The sequence below is a fragment of the Festucalex cinctus genome, chromosome 8 (genome assembly GCF_051991245.1).
Source record: "Festucalex cinctus isolate MCC-2025b chromosome 8, RoL_Fcin_1.0, whole genome shotgun sequence".
Classification (NCBI taxonomy): Eukaryota; Metazoa; Chordata; class Actinopteri; order Syngnathiformes; family Syngnathidae; genus Festucalex; species Festucalex cinctus.
This window is the reverse complement of record NC_135418.1, coordinates 27,512,055-27,529,935: the sequence shown is the minus strand read 5'-3', so window position 1 is coordinate 27,529,935 and position 17,881 is coordinate 27,512,055. Positions and strand designations below refer to the sequence as shown.

The following is a 17,881-nucleotide window of genomic DNA, read 5'->3' as shown; positions in this document are numbered from 1 at the left end:
CGCTGCCTCAACATGAGTGTGTGGAGGGCATGGAGGCAGGGGCACAAGGATTCTTGAAAAAGGGGAAGGGTGGGACACTTGTGGGAAGGAAAAGACTCTCATTGCAAGAGATCAGCTTGTGTAAACATTCAGGTTAATGAAGCTCAGTGGGCCTAATCCTCAAGCCTCTTTCTCACTCTTCCCTCACCCCGGCCTCCAAACCCTGTCACCCCTCCCCCCCCCCCCCCCCCCCCCCCCCATCGTACCCCCCACTCGTCCTCCGGCGTAATCTCTTGCAGGAGTGGGCACTGTCAATCAAAAGGACCTCAGGGAAGGATGTGAGTCTATACAGAACACGTGGCGGTGGGGATTCCGCGTGCGCCAACCACCAAAAGTGGCGTCGCTACCTGGGTAAATCAGCAACACATGATCCATACATGAGGAAGGGGAAAAGGGGATGAAAGAGATGGGGGTGGGGGGAGGGGGCGGGAAAAAGGGTTTTCATTCTAAGCTCTGCAAACACTGACATCACACATTGCGGTCGCCCGATCAGATAAAACCCGCCGTGCTTAAGAGCGTGTGCTTATGGCCTGAAAACGTCACTGCATGAACAGAACAGGCAGTGGCTGCAAGCAAGACAAAAATATTGGGACGGTTTAGGATGTGAAATATAAGAAATATTATTTGCTCGGGTCAAAGATAGTGCAGTGGTACACTTGCCTGATTTGGCTGCAGGCCATTTAAAGCTTTCTTCCCACTCAGTGACGGATCCCTAGCTGGGTTTCCTTCACATTTTTTTTTTTTTTTCCGCAAAATAAAAACAATACTTCTACAATTTCAATAAAGTACAATTTTCGATTTCTTTGGCTTCTCGTAACTTACATGATTCGTAATTCTTGTAAGTGTTCATAAAATGTTATAGCAGGATGTTTGTTAATGGAAGATGGACATGATGTATTTAAAAATAAATAAATAAATCTACCAGGCCAGGGTTCACCAATTCCCGAGCTCAAGGGCCCAAGTCCCGCAGGTTTTAGATGTTTCCTCCTACCAACACTAAACACGAAAGATCAGGATTGTTATCATTCATGCTGAGGAGCTGATTATACGAATCAGGTCTGCTCGTGGGCGGAAAGACGGAAACATCTAAAACCTGCAAGACTCCGGCCCTCGAGGACCGGAAGTGGTGAACCCTGTAGCCCCCGTAATTATTAAAGGGACCTTGTAATATTTAGCACCATCTAGTGTTGAACTAATAATTTATTCATTTTAAAACCCACTATTGATTTCAATATTATACAAAAAAAAATATTTTCTAGAACATCAATGTACATTTTTTTTAAATTATATAACCATATGATCGTAGGTCTCCCAATCCATCCATCAATTTTCCAGAGCCTTTCCCAGGTGTCTTCGGGTCTAGTAATCACTACAGGGAGTCCTCAGGTTACGTCGTACGCGACCTACGACGTTTCAACTTTACGACACCCGTAGCACCTTCGTTTTCGTAAATTTCCCACAGTAATCACGCCATTTTAAAGTTATTTAAAGTTGTGTTGTTGTTACCTCCATCAAGGGACATCCATCGAGCAGGTCAGCTCGCCATCAGGCGCGTCACATTTCCATGTTTAAGTTGCCATTAGCTTCGCTTTGCCGTCCGTCAGCAATAAATGTCCGTGTGGAAACATAATATATTTGTTCCGGCATCTTCCGGATGACACAACTGTTTTCGTTTTTTTTTTTTTTATTACTGTAGAAAGTGTTTTGATGTAAATATCGACAGTAACGGTGAAATCCGACTTAAGTTGAAATTCGGGTTACATCACCAACGTAGGAACACAACTCGTCCGTAACTCGAGGACTCCCTGTAATGATGTTACATAGGCGACGGAGGTCCTTACAGGAGGCCGACATGTTTTTAACCTGCTTCTCCCGCTAGCTGCCTCTTGTTCGCCACTCCGGCCCATGGCTTTGACTAACTCCCGCTAGCTGCTCTTGTTAGCTGCACCAGCTCAATCTAGCGCGCTCAGCCTTCGACTCGTTCACTCACGCAAAATAAGAATTGGTGGTGGGCTTGCGAAGTGTCACCGTTCTTCGAAACGCACACGCTACAGCTGCATTCTATTATATGGCGACATTTAGTGGTGAACTTTTACACACTGTCCCTTTAAACATAAAGTGTGATGGTAACTGAGATTTTTCTCTTGTGTACAGTTCCTGTAGTAGAAAATTTACATCTACAGTGGTGGTATAGATCTATATTTTTAACTACTTCCCTACCTCAGAAGCTCAGCTCATTAATATCCAACGATCCCTTGAGCGTGTTACGCATTAATGGCTGTAAATGCAACCCTTCATTTGTTTGTTTTAAATCTGGGGTTCAAGTAGAAGTGATTCTAGCTTCTAAGTGGGAGCACAGACATGTCCGGCTTCTCTTTAGCGCATTTTTTGGGACACTTTCCAACCGTTCCAAGTCCGGAGTAACCAGAGACGTGTTTTGGTTTGTCCTAAAAGCCTCCTCGTGGAGAAAAAGTTCTAAAGCAGACAGACAGGGCTTGTGCTACCACAGACGTTCATTTGTCTTTGTCATGTATAAAGCTAACCAAGTCAGCTGCTGAAACGCAAGAACAAGCAGACTGTGAGGCCACTCTTGAATTGTTGCCTGCTTGGACTTGCTGAGGACTTTGGGCCGTGGTCCAATCCCAAAAATCTTGACATACTCCGAAAGGGATGAATGTTTAACAATAGCAGCAAAGAGGGGCATTCTGGGTAATTTTCAAAGCCGAGGGATGGCATAACTAATCGTGGCAGTATTCATTTACGCTCCATATCAGGCCTTCGGTGCCTTTCGACTTTTCTCACGTCTCCTTTTTCTTTGGCTGAAGGTTTGGCTCCGGTTTTATGAAGCTTTAGTTGACATTGATGATTTATGTGCTAATATTCTTTATTTCTACTCATAAATCAATGCCGCCGAGGAACCGCGGCAGCCACACCCCACGGGACCTCAATGACTACGCCTTAACATCAGACAGTTAGAGCATTGAATCAAACCACGCAACACTGGCGGAGGGAAATTGCTGGATATTCAAAATCGGTCGGGATCTTGCTGCGACTTACAACAGGACACCTTGAACCTTTTTGAGGAGCTCTCTGTGTGGGTGCACCAAATGATTTGTGATATGACTGTTTTGAGTTATGAGCATGGTCACAAAACCAAACTAAACTCACATCTTAAGTCACCGGTCTATTTACAACATGCATACGACAGAAAGCCGTCAGCACGAGTGTAAAAATGCGTCTCTTACATGATCTCCTCTTCTCTTGTGGCCGAGCTGATGTGTTGACATTTCTGGGATGCGACTCAGCCCCTCGCCTGACTCCAAATCCTTTTATTAGGAACACAGGCATATTTGTGTATGACTATCATCATCATTATTATTATAAAACACACGTTTTTGTCCCCCGGCATGTCAGGCTTCAGTGCGCACAGCTGTTTCCGCTCAACTCCTGTGTTTTTCTTTACTTAAGAGGTGCTTTTGCACAATGCCATTCCTCCCCAAACACCCCCCCCCCCCCCCCCCGTCTCCTTTATCTGCCTTTTCCTTCACCATACTAAAATTTTTCAATATATATTGGGGGTGTCAGGCGATTAATTTTTTTTTTTTAATCGCATGATTTCAATAGTTAACTCGCGATTAATCTCAAATTTCATATCTGTTCTAAATGTACAATAAACTGTACAATAAAATATTTTTCCTAAGTTTTCATACTCGTTAACTTAAAAGTGGGAGGGGGGGGGGGGGGGGGATTGTTAAACTGAGAAGCTTGGCTGCATAGTTTAGTCACTGATACAATACAGTAATTTTAAAATGATTCAAAAAAAATTAGTTAAAATTAATAATATGTACTGTAAAAAAAAAAAAGAGGGTGATATTGATTTGTGTTGGTCATATTTCTGCCACTAGATGGCATAATTGCATTTGTAAGACACTGGTGACAGCTCAGTGCATTTTTCTTTTCATATTAAGAGCTATCTAATCTTGAACACGAAGCAACTTGTGAAATTTTGCACATTTTTAAAATTATAAAATACAACATGAGCCCAGTATCCACAAATATATGCATTACAATTAAATTCATTACTTAGTACTAAATTCCCACGACCCTTGTGAGGAATAAGCGGTCAAGAAAATGGATGGATGGATAGTACTAAATTTTGACGTGGATGTGTCTGCTGCATTGCGACTGGAATTTGCCCAGTAGAGGCTTTCTAAGTAACAGGTGTGTTAAAAAAATTAGTGCCGTTAAAGGAACTTTAAATTAACTCAAAATTAATGTACTAATTTTAACACCCAACAAATTGAATCAATTTGATGAACTTCTTTATGTGCACTGTGAGATGACCGGGAAAAAAAGAAAAGAAAAAAAATCAATTCTCGCAAATTGTCTTAGTGTTCCCTCGTTTTCCGCTGGGGTTAGATTCCAAAAAAATACCTGCAATAAATAAAATATGCGAAGTATAGTTAGCTTTATGTTTTACATTTAATATAAATGTTTTAAGGCTCTAAAACCCGTCACAACACAGTTTATACACTTTACTCATCGAGGCATTTACATTTTCTCACATTTCTCTCCTTTAATGTTCAAACTGTCATAAATTTTATCAAATAGGTCCATTACTGTAACAAAATGCATGCAAAATTTCACATAAAAAATAAAAAAAAATCCGCAATACAGCGAGGCCGTGAAAAGTAAACCGCGTTATAGCGAGGGAACACTTCTCAATTTTTTTTTTGTCCAGTTTTCCACTAAATTCTGATGAGAACGCAGTTGGCTGACAGGCTGCTGAAGTTTTAATGAATAAAGACAAGACAGAGGATACTTAAAGTGTGTCTCAGCGACGCTACGCAGCCATAAATTAGTGTAATCTTTCACATTGTAGCAGCCATCACTTGTAATATGTAATTATGATTGAATATGCATGTGGAAGAGGAACTGATCGGTCACACCAATAGAGGGTTGAAGGAATTACTGGTTCGGATCAAAAACATATTTGAAATCGACACGACTTCCTCCCGGTTGCTCGAATTCTACTGGGAAGATTTACGCGCCGTATTTTGGCCGATCATTCATCACACGCGCGCACACACACATTCGGGTCTCGAGGAGTATGCGGGAGACATCAGGCTGCTAATAACCTGCTAGTGGAAGCCTGATCAATAGGAGGGCTCAGGTTTCTCGGCTGCAAGAGAGAAAGTGCAGCAGCAGCAGCTGCTTCATAGTTGCATTGTGAGCTTTCACACATGGGTCACTCAGTTTTTTTTTTTTTTGTTCTTACATTCCTTTTGGTAATTTTCTTTGGAGAGACCATTTGATAATCTTGGCAATGAATGTGTGCGACAGAGAAAATCTTCTGTTTTGCAAGAGGGATCTGTGCATGATCTTGAAATAAACCGGCGAGCTTGAAAATAAGCCCATGTGTCGATTTGGGTGGATTTGGAGCCAAACCTTTTTCGCCGGCAGTCGTGGAAATACAAATAATCAAACTGTCGACATCAAATCTTGATGAATTGTCCGTGCAAAGTTTTAAGTCACACTTCAAGAAGACTTATTATAAAAAATGACCGTTTTAATAGCTTGTCAGAACGCATCCAGCAGTTGTCACAAAAGATCATTTTTAGAACCCAAACTGAAAACTCAGATTCTTGTCTGAATTCGAAACGCTCCTACGGTGCACACCTAAAAAAAAAAAAAAAAAAAAAAAAAAAATCCAGCGGGCTCGCGTTCGCATCTTCGCCGTAAACGATTCCAACCACGCCAGCGCCCGATGCGGCGTCTCGTCTGCCACATCTGACGACCAGCGACGGAGACCAGCAAAAACATTTCTTCCCAAATTCAAACCATACAGCTCAAGCTGCGTTCAGAAGCAGAAAACATGATTCACACACTGAGACACGCAGCCGTCGGCTTTTTTGTAGATCCCTCAAGGCCCATTATGGTCACCCTCGCCAGCCCAGAAGAGCCGCCACATTCTCCACAGCGCTCTCGCGGGCCAAAGCGTCATTAGGAAAACGGCTCCTATTTGTCAAAATCACAGCGCGGGCTCATGTGCGGCACAGGGAGCGTTCCGCATTGCACGCCGAGCTGCCATGTCCGTAGTAACTGTTGCACGATTGTGAGCTTGAGATTACTCGTCGTTTAGGATGAGAGATCTTCTTTCTCGAAGGGAGTAAACGAGAGTGACGTTTCCAGTGCCATATTATCGAGACATTATTGCCTTTCTATTCATGTGTTCGTTCTATGTGGAGTCCCTCAGGGATGACTTCTAGAACCTGTCCTTTTCATAATTAATTGCAGGACAGAAAAGGTCACTTTTTCGAGAGCACAAGAGCGATGTTTCCGGTGCTCTTTACCATATTATCGAGACACTATTGCCTTTCTATTCATGTGTTCGTTCTGTGTGGAGTCCCTCAGGGATGACTCCTAGAGCCAGTGATTTTCACACTTAATGGCTGGACAAAAAAGGTCACTTTTTTTTTATAAGTCTCCTTTAACATCTAAAATGTTCTTCCAAATGTGTCAACTCCAACCAGTGAGTCAAGCTATGGGACTTTAGTAACAGTGATGGTGGGTTGTTTGGGGGGAGGTGAGTTGTTTAAAAACACTCAACATCCATCTGCAGAATTCCCATGACGATCGGCTCGTCATCCATCAGGGTGCTTTCATCAATACGCCTAATAGAAAGAACACCGTCTTTTAAAAGCTTTTTTACTTGTCAGATAATTAAGTAGATAATGTGTTCCCGATCACATTTGTGAATTATTGATAAGCCATTGTGCTCCCTGATCGGGAGTTCATTCATAATAGATAATTGCCCATCTGAATGAGATCCGCGTCATCAAAAACTCAATTTTTGAAATGCAGTCGTGATAAATGTTGTGTTTTAGAGAATCTGAGATTCCATAACGGTCTTATAACTTGACAAACTCCTACCAGGGAATGTGACCAAATGAGTATTTTGACCATTGCGTTGGCGTTTGATCAGTTCAAAGGACTTGTCCCGAAGATGTGAACGTAAAGAACAGTTCATCACTGCTCTCGGGTTTAGCTTAATTAACCCCTTCGGACCCATAGATGATTGAAGTGGACATGACATATTTGCATAATTTGGATGATGTCAACACTTCCGGTTCATGATTGGATCCTAGCTAATAGGGGTGTTAAAAAAAAAATCGATTCGGCGATATATCGCGATACTACATCGCGCGATTCTCGAATCGATTCAATAATCGGCAGAATCGATTTTTTTATTTTTTATTTTTTTATTTTTTTTTAATTTTTTTAGGATTCACACCTTGAGCATGGAAGAATGTTATATGAACGGCACATTAAGCCTTAATATTTTTATTTTAATGCTGTTCAAACATGAAACAGATTACAACCTCTATAAGACTGAAATTTCAGATAAATAAATAATACATTTTCATATAAATCTTACACTCTACAAGCTTACTGATTAGTATTTTCTAAATATGAATGAAAAAAAATCGCAACAATCGACTTATAAATTCGTATCGGGATTAATCGGTATCGAATCGTGACCATTCGTATCGGGATTAATCGGTATCGAATCGAATCGTGACCTGTGAATCGTGATACGAATCGAATCGTCAGGTACTAGGCAATTCACACCCCTACTAGCTAACAAATCACAATCGCAAGGTGATTTGCATGATGTTCATGTTACAAATGTTAGATATAAGCTTGGTAAGTTTACAAAACGTTACGGCCAGACTCTCCTGGCGTCCACTGTAACACATAAAAACATGGGATAACCTCCCCAAATTTCCCATGTTGTTCTTATTGTAAGAAAAGAACTACATAAATTGCAGAAAAAAATGTTGATCTGGAGGGGTTAAAAATGGTTTCACATTTTCCCCACTTGTATGCTTATTGTCCATGGTCTGTCTAAAAATAATGTCTTGTTCCAATTAGACGCGGTTGTTCGCTTGCCTTCCAGCGCCGGTCGACTGCTCACAGACGTGACCGTAAACACGCGAACCGGTCCTCGACACTTTCTGTAGGTTTTCTCCTGCTTTTTCTTCTCGAAAAGCAAAATGAGATGAAACAACAAACAGTAAGATGTCTCTTAGTAGAGCAATGTATTAGGTACACCCGTCCATAAGAAAGTAAGGAAATAGAGTCGATCTTCTGGGAAGACTTCCAGAAAGATTCTACTGTATTCTGTCTTTGGCGATTCTTGTGTCGAGTTCTTCTGAACCAAAGTCACTCAAGGAAGCCGAATTCCAGAGTTAAATTTGTAGGAGTTAATTTTAACACCCAAAGTGTCATGTTAACATTTTTGGCATTAAATAATGTCCAGAGTAGGTGTTATTTCACAGCTAGGTCACTTAGAGTTTGATTTGCTCTACAGAATGTTAGATAAAGATACGGGATAATGTAGATCAAGCCCCAGCACGGGTAAGGATAAACTTTTAAGGATTCGAACTAGGGGTGTGAATTGCCTAGTACCTGACGATTCGATTCGTATCACGATTCACAGGTCACGATTCGATTCGATACCGATTAATCCCGATACGAATTTATAAGTCGATTGTTGCGATTTTTTTTCATTCAAATTTAGAAAATACTAATCAGTAAGCTTGTAGAGTGTAAGATTTATATGAAAATGTATTATTTATTTATCTGAAATTTCAGTCTTATAGAGGTTGTAATCTGTTTCATGTTTGAACAGCATTAAAATAAAATATTAAGGCTTAATGTTCCGTTCATATAACATTCTTCCATGCTCAAGGTGTGAATCCTAACCCGAAGTCAGACGTTTTGTTGAATATTTTTCCATTAAAAATGGAAGTTTAAAAATCGATTCACACACACAAAAAAAAAAAAAAAAGAAAAAAAAAAGGCAATGATGATAAGACGTTGAATCGGTAAGACTACCGAATGAACAATTCTGAGCTCTTAAAAAATAAAAATAAAATAAAATAAAAAATCTTTTTTTTTTTATTGAATCGATTCGAGAATCGCGCGATGTAGTATCGCGATATATCGCCGAATCGATTTTTTTTTAACACCCCTAATTCGAACTATAATACTGACTGACTCACACCATAATTAGTTTTTCATGAGAAATCAGGTTCAATCGAATGTTAATATCATTGTGAAGCCGAGGATAGACTTGGTTGTGACGGATACACGAGAGCATCAAAGTGTAGTCGTGTCTCGTTCCTCCGCTTGACAACTCTTCCAAGCCCTTTTGGCCCCGGGTGGGAGGAGTTTTCACACACTTTTCCGTGACAAGACAATGTGCAACAAGGTGAGGCCACCGTGAAAATCCAATGCCTGGAGCCACCAAGCAAACCTAGAGAGGAAATGAACACGCCACCCCCCCCCAATCACCTGTAGCACGACACTTCCATCCAGCCCTCATTCGCTCGCTCAGCCACCCCAGGCATCAGGTAGATAATCCCAAAAGGTCACCGATGGCCCCGTTTCTCTCACCCCTTCCTTCTATTATTTTTTTTTTTGTTAAGAAAAAAAAAAAGACAAGAAAATGAGAAGAGAAGCCCCAGGGGAGTTTCACTCATGTACTCGCAAGCTAGTAAACTGTGGGAGGTAAAAACGGGGACTTCCCCTTCGTGTTTCGCTTGATTTTGTTGAGCTGCAAACTTTATTCATTTCTTACAGTGAGAAAAGTAAATTGTAAATAAATAAATAAATTAATAAATAATGATTCAGATTCAGAATATTTGTCATTGTCAGAAAGGAACAACGAAACTGTTTGGAGCATCCATACGGCAGAGTTGGTAAAGTGCAAAATCACACAAAATCCTACATTATTATTATTATTATTATTATTATTATTATTATTATTATTATTATTAAATTGGTCCATATGGCTTAGATGTGTCCTGTTATTATAAACATATCTATTGGATTAAATATGTTGGGGGGGGGGGGGGGGGGGATATTTTCAAATTTTGTCATTTTTACTTTCTAGTGAGTTTTGGTGTTCGATGTTATGACAATGTCTTCCACGTTAAATTTAAAAATAATAACACCGATATTTTGACCATTTATTGTTCAAACACAACCTGCGCAACCTTAAATGGAAACATCCGCTGTCAAGCTAAAGGATAGCCGGCGGTCAAATAATAATAGTGTGATTAACCTGCGTTAATACATGATTAATGAAATCATTTTTTTGTGATTAATAAGTTAATGCTTTAATATAAACCCAGTCGGGCTAGTGCAGCTGAGAGATCAAAGCAAACATGGTGAAGCAGCATTTAGTTGTTATGCTGCACGCAGATGGATTGAGCTGCCATGTGGAAAGTTTCTTTCCTTTCTTTCCCTTCTTCACATCATTACAAGTTGCTTCCGTGTATTTTGAGGCTCCTCCCTTAACTTTTCCATTTTTTTTTTCATTTTTTCCATCTTGCCTGGATGTCAAAAGGTCAGAAATGCTGTTTGATTTATGCTTTGTGATATGTGAAAGTGAAGTCTGCATGCAAGCATTTTCGTTTTGCATCCTTTTTTTTTCTCCTTAATTGCACTTCCATCATGTTTGCGGTGACGTGATGTAAAAGTAAGTATTGTCAAACGCAATCACGCCGGCGTTGCGGCGAAAGGAGACACCCCAAGCCGCTGTTGTGGTAACGCCAGCGAACAAAGCAATCAGACGAGGGGTTTCCCGTTTTTTTTAATATATTTATATATATATATATATATATATATAAAGTGCCCTCCAGCGACCAACTTTTAATGACAGACATGAGCACAACCGCTGCACTTTCACCATAAATATACGCGGCTGACATTTGTATACCTGTTACACTTTCATGGGTGTGCCGGGTAATCGTGTTTTCTCAGCTTCAGAGCATATGAGGTCATTGCTGCATAATGCCGAGATGCATTCCCATGACTGAAAAGTTCACGGTGCGGCCTGTGACTGGAAGGTTTTTTTTTTTTTTTAATATGTGATGGCAACACTTGACTCACCGGAAATTGAATTTCATCCGGAGCCATTTTAATTGAACTATATTTGCTGGTTAGCACAGCTGTCTGAGTGCAGAGGTTGCAAGTTCGATTCCGGGCAACAGTCTTCCCGTGTGGAGTTTGCATTTTCTCCCTGTGCCTGCGTGGGTTTTCTCCGGGTACTCCAGTTTCCTCCCACATTCAAATTCATATTGAAATATAGACTTCAATGTCTGAAACATAAATTTAATAAACGTACTGTATATATTAGTAGAAAGAAAAAGCCTACATTTGAACTGGCTTGCCATTGTATGTGTTGCAATATTTCTAATGAAAATTAAGGAAAAACACTGTCTTAATTATCACTAGTAAAAATCAATAGAATGAATTGCCATGGCTGGTTTTCCCATCTGCTCGGCGGCGGTCGTATCGATCACCCCCCCACCCCACCAATGAAATGGGTGGGAGGATGACCTGCCCTTGACCTTTGAACTCGCAGGCCTCCCACCCAAAGCTGAAGCGGTGACCTGTGGAAATCAATTGTATTTCAATGGAAATGATGTAAGCCGATAGCCGGTGAGGAAGGCAAATGGATGACTTGGCTGAGTTAAAAGCCGCTTTTAGAGCTGAAGCCGTCCAGATCGGTTTGGCGGCGGGAGACAAATGACACATTTGGTTTCCAAAGAGGACAAGGTACTCGTGTTCATTTGTCTCATTTGTCTAAAGATCAGCAGTCAAAACAGCTGACTGTATGGATGAATTGTGTGCCGAGTGTCGGGTAAGAATCCAAACAGTAGTGGATGGAGAACACATCCCTGAGGCACTCCAAATGGAATAAAAACAGAAAGGGTAGGATAGAGCACAATTAAAACCCCCCTGATCAATAGGGTAATTTTTCCACCCCCCCCCCCCCCCCCCCCAAAAAAAAAAACACCTTAAAAAAGGGGGGGGGGGGATATGATTAATTCTTTGCTTTGTCTTATTTTTTTAATTTCTTCCACACATCGCAAAAGCATTAATCAGCAGCATGAAGGAACATCTGACATCCAAACAAGACGGAATAAAAAACAACTCTGAACTTGTTAACGATCTGAAGGAAATTGTGACCTCGGTCATCAAGAGGACATTTTGTATCACCCTGCACGGATTGGATTCAAATCTTGCGATGCCCGCGAGGTTTTCCTGCTCGAGATGGCGCATGTTCATCTTCATGTTCAGGCCCGCCTTAAGTTGGCCAGTGAACACCGAAATGGCTCTGAGAAAATGCCGAAATCAAAGTTGAACTTTTTTCCATCCATCCGTGCTTGGAAGATGAAGAGTTTGAAAGAAGCATGGAGGTGTAAATGTAACATTTTGGGGCGACTTCACCATATTTAGATGACATTACGGAGCCATGTAGGCTAATGAACCTCCCTTTGTATTCCATTTTTTTATTTTTTTATTTTTTATAAGGGATGTTTTGGCCTTTCTCTGTTTAAAATTCAGATTGTAGGTGTTTATGTACAAAAGCTTCTTTTTTTAAGTAGGTCTTTTTTTTTTTTTTTTACAATGTTGTGACCTTTTTTTAACACCAATATCCTCACAATATTATGATAATTATCATATCATGAGCTTCATATCGTGATAATAGCGTATTGTGATGTTTGGATATCGTAACATCCCTAAATAGTAGCATGCATTTTTTTGGGGGGGGAGTAAACCAGCCCCCTACAGTGAGTATGAAAAATATTGGACGTTTTTTTTTTTTTTTTTTTTTTTTTTTTAGGGATAGGCGAATACTGATAACCAGTACCAGTATCAAGAAGGCCTTATTTTAAGATATAAAATTAATATCAAACAATTTCTATATTGCGATATATAGGTATTTCTTTAAAATAATCTCTCGTTTTTTGGGGGGAAAATTTTATGTGGTATCGGTTCTTGGCATCGGTATCGGTGACTACTCAATGAACCTCCTTTCCTCAGTAAGACGATGAGTCTCTCTCAGACGGACACGTAACCAAATAATTGCGCGATGTGCCGTCCTGCGTAGCACGCAGGAAGCAATTAAATGCGCGTATTTTTTCACACGTCGCAAAAAGTCAAGCAGCGCGAATGAACTTTTGACACTTCCTTTTCCACACCTTTTTCAATTTTGCAGGCTGCCGCTCTTACCTCACTGTTTTTGACACTTTCCAGTAGCCATGCAGCAGTTAATGAGCGACACAATCCGCACGCTATAAAGTACCCTGCAGATGAAAACACATTTTACGACCATCAGAGTAATTGCAGTCATATTTTTTTTTTAAAGTCTGACAGCAGCAATTTGGACTCACGCGCTTCCCTGTCTGTCTTTTAGCAATGCCAGGAAAAAAAAAAAAAAAAGCGCAAGTCGAGTTGACTGAAAGGTCAACGTGTGAAAATCTAATTAAGGGTAATTAATTCTTCTCGCAGGGGAAGTCCTCAGCGTTCTTGCTTGTCAGTCGACAGCCGATGATTGATGGGCGGGTAAATCGTTTTGCGCTGAGCGACATGCTAATCTCTCCAGTCTTAATCTTAACTTTAATCACTGACTGCATCTTATGCCTCGGTTGCGTTTTGATTTATGATTTGTTGGGATTTTAAAGGGAATTGCAAAAGCTTTATAAGGTGTGCAGACATTATTCTGCTGCCTCCATAAGTGAAAATGTGAAATTTGAAAAAATGATTTTTTTATTGTCTTTATAGACTCTAAAAACAGTTGGTTCAAAAGTAACCCAATTTATGGATTCAAAATGGACCGATCCACTTTATGGGTCAATTTGACGCAACTTTCTGGGTGGTTTTATACAAAATGACCCAAGTAAAGGATCTGACCAATATTTTTATCAGTTGTTTTACACTAAAAGATCAATTTCATGACTCAAAGTTGGGTCAACTTGACCCAACGAGGATCGGTCCATTTTTTTTACCTATAGTTGTTGTTGTTGTTGTTGTGTGTTTTTTGTTTTTTTTAAAGAGTGTAAACCATATTTACGTTCACGCCTTGCACTCATCAAAACAAAAGCCATATTACGATATGATATCACGATATGCAGGTCACGATACAACAATTATGATATTGTGGGGATGTTGGCGAGACAAAAAAAGGTCACAGTAGTGTAAAAAAATAATATTAATAAGCTCATACTAAAAAAACAACATAATATTGTGCTTTTGTAAATACCAACAATGTATATAGGAGGGCCAAAACATGCCTTGTGAAAATTAAACTGCAATAAAAAGCTAACCACCAGAGAGTGCTAGAACTGCACAAATGGAAATCAACCTGACTTTTTTTGTTTTGTTTTTTTTAATAGATGTGCTGCTTTTAATATCGTGAAATAATGACGGAGATATATTGCGGCAGTTTTAATTTTGCGATATCACGACATTGACGTTATGGTTACATCCCTATTCATCATTGGGTGGGTGAACAGTGGCTAATTTTCATGAGAAAAGACCACACCCTCAAATCAGGTTGAGATCAGTGATGCGGAACAGGAAATTTAACCTTTTTTTTTTTTTTTTTTTTTTTTTTTTTTTACAATAATATGTTCAATGCAACCCCACTAGCCTGAATACAGTATTGTGGTTAATATTGTGACAGTAGAATATGAGTTAAGAAGCAAAATCCAGCATTTTCTTATCAATATTAGAAGGCGGCCATTTTGCCACTTGCTGTCGACAAAAGATGACATCACAGTTGCTCAGGTCTCAGGAAACAACCAATCACAGCTCAGCATCAGAAAAAAAAGAAAAGGTGAGCTGTGATTGGTCGCTGCATGAGCTGAACTGTGATGTCATCTTCTGTCGACAGCAAGCGGCAAAATGGCCGCCCCCCTCAGATGGATCAAAACTTTGCTTCAAAACTCATATTCTACCAATGTAATTATTAGTATTGAGGTCACATATAACATCTTGTTGTCAAGAAATATTTTCCGTTGACTTCCCCGTTTTAAAAAAAATTGCGCAATAATTCTTCATCATTGGGTTATTCTGACAGAGGACCCAGCCCTTCTTAATAAGACAGCTAGAAAGTCATTTCAAAATGTACAGGAAAAAAGGAAACCTATCCACTGTGTATCGGCATCCCCCATCACCAACAAAACACGCCGCATTGTCAACAAAACAATCGCCTTGCTCGTTGTGAAGGTATTTTTCACTCCTGCCCGTGAGTCACAGAAACCCGATCCTCTCGACACACCTCGTCTTTGTCAGCGTCAGAGAACATGGCCGCCCCGTTGCATTCTGGCCGGCCGTGGGAACGCGCCAGCAAGCCCCACCAGTGAACTTCTCTCTCACCTCGGAGGAAAGCCGCCGACGGGGCTGCCGAGTGTGTTTTGGCGTGTCGCGTTTGGAGCGCCGCCCCGGTTTCAAGAGGCCGAAATTCTCCCAGGAGCTCATCCATCATGCGAGCGAGGCAGCCCGGCTGAGGTTTTTTGCTTTATTTTGTACTCGAGAAAAAAAAAAAAGGGGGGGGGGGGGTGATCAATCACAGCGCCGGCGTCCAAGTGTCAATCGCATGAGCTGTGCTTCAGCTTGCTGGAGGCAGACACACGTTCACGCACTCGTCAAAAACGTAAACGCAGGCACCGTATAGCATCATTTCCTGTACAGTGTGCCAGCAAAAGGCCTTTTGAAACTGATAAAAAAAATATATATATATTGGGCTAATGAGTCATGTTTCTTTTTGACCTTTTAGGGAGTGCGCACAGTGGCCGGTGACAGGAACTGCTGAGTCATCATCCAGGATAGCTAACAAGCACAGAGAAACTCAGGCAAGGGGACACCAAATATTTGGTCGGGGTGGGTTTAAAAAAAAATCGAATAATTGATATGGAACCGATTTTCCTTTTCGAGCCCAATATCGGTTCATAAAACCATTAATCGATTATTTAAATATAATTTTTTTTCCCCCATAAATTCTTAAGAAAATAGAAATTTAAAGGCAATTTTTTTTCCCGTATCTTACCGTTTTCTTAAAATTTACCGTTGAACCTGAATTTAAAAGTATTTTCTTAAATGTATGAAAGACCTGACTAATTGCACTTCAAAACAATTCAGAGTATTTTTAAGTTTATAGTTACAATTGTTAAATTAGAATTATGAAAATATTTTCACCCCATCCTTGCTGATGTCAATGTTTGTGATTAAAACACGTGCTAGTTTCATGAATAAATGTAATAATTTGACCAGTTACTGCCGTCGCAAAATTTACTTTGGAACTTAATTTACTTTTGAAGTTAATACTTGTGGAGTTTTTAAATCATATACTTGACATTTAACAAGAATTGGTGTTCCATAATTAATAAATATCGGATTGAAGTGAAGTGAATCAAATCAAATTGGGAAAAATCGAAATGAACTCTTGTGAATGGAAATCGAATTGATTGAGGAAATTGAAATCAATACACAGCCCTAGTATTTTGTAAACTCTACTGTAAATTATTCCAAGTTGTGAATTGAGCAAAATGATTCTCAACTTTGGAATCGTTGGAAAAAAAGATAAGAGAGACTGTTGATATTTTAAGAGGATGCTCAAAACACTTTTTTTTGTTTTGTTTGGCTTCTACTTGACTCTAATTTAGGCCTATTTTTATTTATCTTACCATACTTTATCTGCTACCTTCCTTTTATGATTGTCTTTTAGCTTGTCGTTTAATTTTGTCGCTTGCCGAAGTTCACACAGGTACACATCAGCTCTGCGCACGGGCAGACATGAGAAAAGGCGCACAGAAACATTAATACCTGCCCCGAGGATGTTCAATTGGATATTTCCGCGCCAAACATTCCTCTCAAAGTTTATTGCCCCCGTATTGCACTTCCTGCGTCGGGTGAGAAACGTGTCAAGCAGCCGTCCAAACACTTTCTCACGCTTCACCGGTGAAACCAAACAGATGACTCGCTCGCACTTGCTTTTTTACTGCGGATGCCAAAAAAACAAAACTGTGTGAATGACAGGAAGTGAAAGGATAATGTTCCTTTTACGCACCTTGGCAATCATAATATTCCCTAAGTCCTGGGTTCCGATCTCGGTTCTGGCAATATGCATGGAGGATTCTAAGCATTTTTTACGTTTTATTTTCTGAAAATCGCCGAAAACTTTACCTCTGACAGTTCTTTTGCAAAATGTCCAAGAATGAGTTGAGAGGCGCTCGGTATAGCCGAAGTGCTGTCAGACAGGAAGTTACTCAACTCGATGTCTCGGTTGCATTTTGGAAGAACAACGGACGACGACGAATGGCACAAATAACTGAGATGAGGCAAATCTCCGCCGTTTTGTTTGACCGTTCGCGTTTCCGCCGCACGCCAGCCTACGCTGTGTTTTACTATCTCATATTTAACATCCATCTTTGGGACCCCCCTCCCTCGGCACTGTGTTGTGTCACTTTAATACACCATAAAGTGGAGAAACATGAGTAATATTAGGCCGTATATCAAAGTGGCGAGGCAGCTCCCGCAGGCTGAGGTTTCGCCCGACTGTGTTGCGAGCGCCCAACATCTGTTGTAATTTCTCCCAAATTGAACTTTTATTGGCTGGTCATTAAAGCTGCCGCGATGGCGAAACCAGATGGCTTCTCGCTGACCTTACAACTGCTTCTCTCTTCTTCTTTTTTTTTCTCCCTTTTTATGACTTTGGTGAAAATTGAACCAAAGGAAGCCGTGCGCTTTATGAAATTAAGGCAATCATTCCCACATTCCTGAGACACGGCGGGGGGCCCACAGAGCGAGAGCGTAATGTGTGTGCCGGTCCACCGGGCTGATCTATTTATGTTCCAGAACCAATATGCAGAAAATATCAACCTAGTATTTCTTGCTTTTGCTCATATTTGGACTGGAGACTTGTACAACGGATACCATTACTCGACTTACTGCCTTGCTACTGACCTTTATTGTGCCACAG

General features: G+C 40.5%; 1 protein-coding gene across 4 annotated transcripts in view; it reads left to right on the top strand.

The window, feature by feature from the left end:
• The window catches only part of eya2 (EYA transcriptional coactivator and phosphatase 2), a 59,039-nt gene that overhangs the window by 8,543 nt on the left and 32,615 nt on the right, over positions 1-17,881 (top strand). For 2 of the 4 annotated variants that reach the window (XM_077530486.1, XM_077530485.1), the window contains exon 2: positions 15,680-15,755. The exons of 1 other annotated variant lie outside the window; for it this stretch is intronic. The gene's annotated coding sequence lies outside the window, so the exon portion shown is untranslated. Of the gene's footprint in view, positions 1-368; positions 391-15,679; positions 15,756-17,881 lie in introns of those variants that run through there. One more of the 4 variants, XM_077530489.1, reaches the window with a different exon arrangement.